This window comes from Rhinoraja longicauda, chromosome 12 (genome assembly GCF_053455715.1).
Source record: "Rhinoraja longicauda isolate Sanriku21f chromosome 12, sRhiLon1.1, whole genome shotgun sequence".
NCBI lineage: Eukaryota > Metazoa > Chordata > Chondrichthyes > Rajiformes > Arhynchobatidae > Rhinoraja > Rhinoraja longicauda.
This window is the reverse complement of record NC_135964.1, coordinates 12,833,074-12,837,963: the sequence shown is the minus strand read 5'-3', so window position 1 is coordinate 12,837,963 and position 4,890 is coordinate 12,833,074.

The window sequence follows — 4,890 nt, the reverse complement described above, 5'->3', positions numbered from 1 at the left end:
TGTCATGAGAAGATGCCTGATCCCTCATCATGAATAAATGACTTTGCAGGACTGCATGGAATTGAATTGATGACTAAAGAAGCTGAGAAAGAAGTGGATCGGAAATTCTGCCATGGATACTAATAACTGCGCTACTAATATAATTAACTAATGAATACTAAAATGATACCGCGGTATTTTTAACAATTAGAATCAATAATTATTACTAATGACTAATACTTACTTATAAAGTTACTTATAATGGAATGATTAGAGGTAAATACAGAGCTGGATCTTATATGTTATGTTTGGAAATCTGCTCTCTTTCCTTTCCTGCTAGTAATTTTCATTATCATTTTTACTTTTATTGTTCCTTTAACTCTGGGTTTTATTATTTGTATCATAACTCTTCCGACTATTGGAACTTGATATACCCCCGGTAAAATATTGCTATGGAACACAAGTTCCAAGAAACAAAGGGGCTGGATAAGTTCGAAACATCAACTACGGAAGTCGGTAGATGGGTAGCCATGCTAGTATGGCTAGCACTAACTGCACTAACATTAGATGTAGTTTTTTCCTTCTTTGTGCACAATACTAATTTCTTAATCTATTCTCTTTTTTTTTCTATTACAAACTATCATTATTATTTTCAGTTTGAACGGAGTTATAAATTGGAGCAAAGGAGATATATATGTGAGAGGCATTTAGGAGTCTTAAAATTCATCTATTCAGTGTTCGGGTGCGGGGTCGGGTCTGTTGAACTGAACCATTGGCTCTATTATAGACCCCCATAGACAAAAAAATGCAAGATTTAAAAATGAATACGGGGAACGAAGGAATAACGTTTTGCAGTTGGAACGTTAAAGGTATTAATGAACCAATTAAGAGAGGTAAAGTATTAGCACATTTAAAAGCAATTAAAGCTGACGTGATTTTCATCCAAGAAACACATTTAAAAAAAGATGCTGAGCATAGGCTGAAAGCTAAATGGATAGATAAAACATATCATTCTTCTTTTACACATAAATCAAGAGGCGTAGCAATATTATTTCGGAAAGGTACTTTATTCAAACATACATCAACTATAACCGATAAGGATGGCAGATACATTATTGTAATAGGAGAATTAAATGCACAAAAAATGATTTTTGTTAATGTATATGGACCAAACTTTGATAGTCCACTGTTCTTTAAGAAAATATTTAACTGCATTCCGGAAATGGCACAACATAATTTAGTAATTGGAGGAGATTTAAATTGTACTTTAGATTCCTATTTAGACAGATCAACAAGACAAAGGAAAACCAAATCACATTCCAGTGACTTATTAAATGCATATATGGACACTAGTAATATTAAAGATGTTTGGAGAGTGGAAAACCCAACTGGACGAGAATACTCATTTTATTCACCTGTACATAAAACCTATTCAAGAATAGATTATTTTTTGGTCGACGCTAAACTTATCTCACTTACTTATAATTCAAAATACCATAATATTATAATCTCAGATCATGCACCTTTAACATTCATGATTAAATTAAATGGAATGTCCGAGAAACAAGCATATTGGAGATTTAACCCACAAATTGTGAACGAAAAGTCATGCCAGGAATATATTATTAAACAGATTCAAATATTTTTTGAGGCAAATGACAACCCTGACACACCTATTTCTCTTATGTGGGAAACGTTTAAAGCGTATGTTCGAGGTACATTAATTTCTGCTCAAGCTTTTTACAATAAAGAGAACAGGATTAAGCAACAAACATTGGAAAGTGAAATCAAACAACTAGATATAGAAAATGCGAGAATGCCATCTACTCTAAAATATAATAAAATTGCGGTATTGAAATATAAATTAAATAAAATGTATTCAGAACAAGTAATAAAACTCTATCAAAAAACAAAACAATTACATTTTGAATTTGGAGACAAACCACAAAAACTATTAGCACGTCAGTTACGAAAAATGGAAGGGGAAAAAATAATTCATAAAATTAGAACAGAGACAGGAGAATTATTAAAAATGCCCAAGGACATAAATGATAGATTTCTCCAATATTATCAGAGCCTTTATTCAAGCACAAGCATATTCTAGCACAATCAGAATCAGAAGGAATAGCAGACTTTAAAAAAAAATGTAATTTAAAAGGTTTAGATTCAAACGATAGAGAAGTATTAGAAAGGGAGATTACGACAAAGGATATTGAGGAGTCTATTGGTTCTTTAAAAAATGGTAAAGCAGTAGGACCAGATGGTTTAGGCTCCGAATTTTATAAAAATTTTTATGATTTGCTTAGCCCACGTTTACATAGACTGTATGAGTATATATATACTCAACAGAAACTTCCAGACACTCTAAATGAATCTATAATAACACTCATTCCTAAAGCTGATAAAGATCCGGAAGATCCGGGATCATACAGAGCAATTGCACTTTTAAATACAGATCAAAAAATTTTAACTAAAATACTAGCGTATAGATTAAGTACAGTGATGAATAAATTAATACACCCTGACCAAACAGGCTTCATTCAGAAACGATACTCATACTATAATCTAAGAAGATTATTTAATATTATATATTCCAAGAGAATTATTAATGAAGATCTAGCAATAATCTCACTTGATGCTGAAAAAGCATTTGATCAGGTTGAATGGTCTTATTTATTTTCGGTGATGGAAAATATGCAGCTAGGGGAGAAATTCTGTACATGGATAAAACTGTTATATACAAATCCCACGGCCAGAATATTTACAAACCAAAGGTTGTCATCGAAATTTAGCTTATCTAGAGGTTGTAGACAAGGATGCCCGTTATCCCCATTATTATTTGCGCTTGCTATTGAGCCACTGGCAGAAAGAGTTAGGGGGCATCCGGAAATACATGGATATAACACAAAGGACACAGTGAATAAAATTTCTCTATACGCAGATGACGTATTAATTTACATCACAAAACCAGAAATTAGTATTCCAAACCTATTAAAGCTAATAACCCAATTTGGTTCATTTTCAGGATACAGAATAAATTGGAATAAAAGCGAAATTATGCCAATAAGGGAACATAATAAACAGATAATACAACAATTTCCATTTAAAATAGTAAATGAAAAATTTAAATATCTAGGTATCTATGTAACTAAGATATATACATCATTATTTAAAGCAAATTTCCCCCCATTACTGAACAAACTACATAAGAATATTCAATATTGGAAAACACTCCCTATCTCAATGGTTGGCAAAATTAATGCCATAAAAATGATTTTTTTACCGCAAATATTATACCTTTTTCAGACAATTCCGATATATCTGACAAAAAACTTTTTTAAAAAATTGGACTCTATTGTTAATGATTTTATCTGGGATTATAAGAATCATAGGATAAACAAAAGACACTTGTGTAAATCAAAAATAAATGGAGGCCTGGCTTTACCCAATTTTTTGTTTTATTTCTGGGCAGTTAATATTAAAAATATGAATTTCTGGTTGGAAGAAATAGATCATCAACCAGACTGGTTAAAAATGGAAAAGGAAGATTGTTTACCTTTTGATATTGGTTCGATATTATTTGCTACGTCTAAATTAAACAAAAAAATTTATAGGGAAAACCCTATAATATTTAGTGCTACACGAATTTGGAAACAATTAAAAAAGACATTAAAATTAGATAATTTATCACTTTTTCTTCCAATTGTGAATAATCCTTTGTTTAAGCCTTCATGGGTAGACGGGGGTTTTACACAATGGAAGGATTATGGAATTAAAAATATGGGACAACTTTATAAGGAAGGCACCTTTCTGACATTTCAGGAGTTGCAACAGACTTATGGTCTTCGTGGAAATGATTATTTTAGATACCTTCAACTTAGAGATTATGTAAAATCGAACTCCCAAAATTTTCGAATTAGAAATTCAGAAATTCTTGATGAATGTTGGAACAAACATCCTAATACAGAAAAATTAATATCTTATATATATAATATCTTATTAGACAGTGACATTCCCTCCACGGACTTATACAGACAAAAATGGGAAAAAGAATTAAACCAAGTAATTACGAAAGATACTTGGGAAGAAAGTTTGCAACATATACATCAGTGTTCACTAAACGCCAGACATTCTCTAATACAATTTAAAGTAATACATAGGTTACACTATTCAAAAACAAAACTACATAAAATTTTCCAACATATCTCACCTAAATGTGATAAATGTCAACATTTAGAAGCTACATTATTTCATATGTTCGCAAACTGTATAAAAATTAAAAAATTCTGGGTAAATATTTTTAGCATAATATCTAAAGTAACCAGCACACAATTGGACCCAGATCCAAAATTAATTATACTCGGAATATTAGAATTAAATCAAACATTTAGAACAATACAAAGAAACTTTATGGATTATAGTTTAATAACGGGAAAAAAATTAATTCTAAAATTTTGGAAAGGCCCTACGGTCCCCACAATCAAAATGTGGATTATAGAAATGACGGAGACCTTAAACGTGGAAAGAATCAGATTTTCCCTGTTGGACAAACAGGAATTATTCATTGGAATATGGTCTCCTTTTATTGATTACTTAAAGGGTCAGAATGGTTCAGCACAGGAACCTGACTAGCACTCGGACTAAAGAATGGATGAAATGCTATACTTTGAAATGTACGTATATATCTCGAATGAAGTTTTTGTTATTTTAATAAATTTTTCCATTCTTCTTTAACTAACTTTTTCCTTATCTTTATAATTTGTTTTTGTTTTTGTTTTTATTTTGCTTCTCTCTCTTTTCTTCCTTTACTTCATCTATTTCTTTAGTTCTATCTAGTTTAAAAAAAAAAGGGGGCAAAAGGTATTGGAGACAATATAATAATAATTGACAATATTATCAATTTAAAAATGT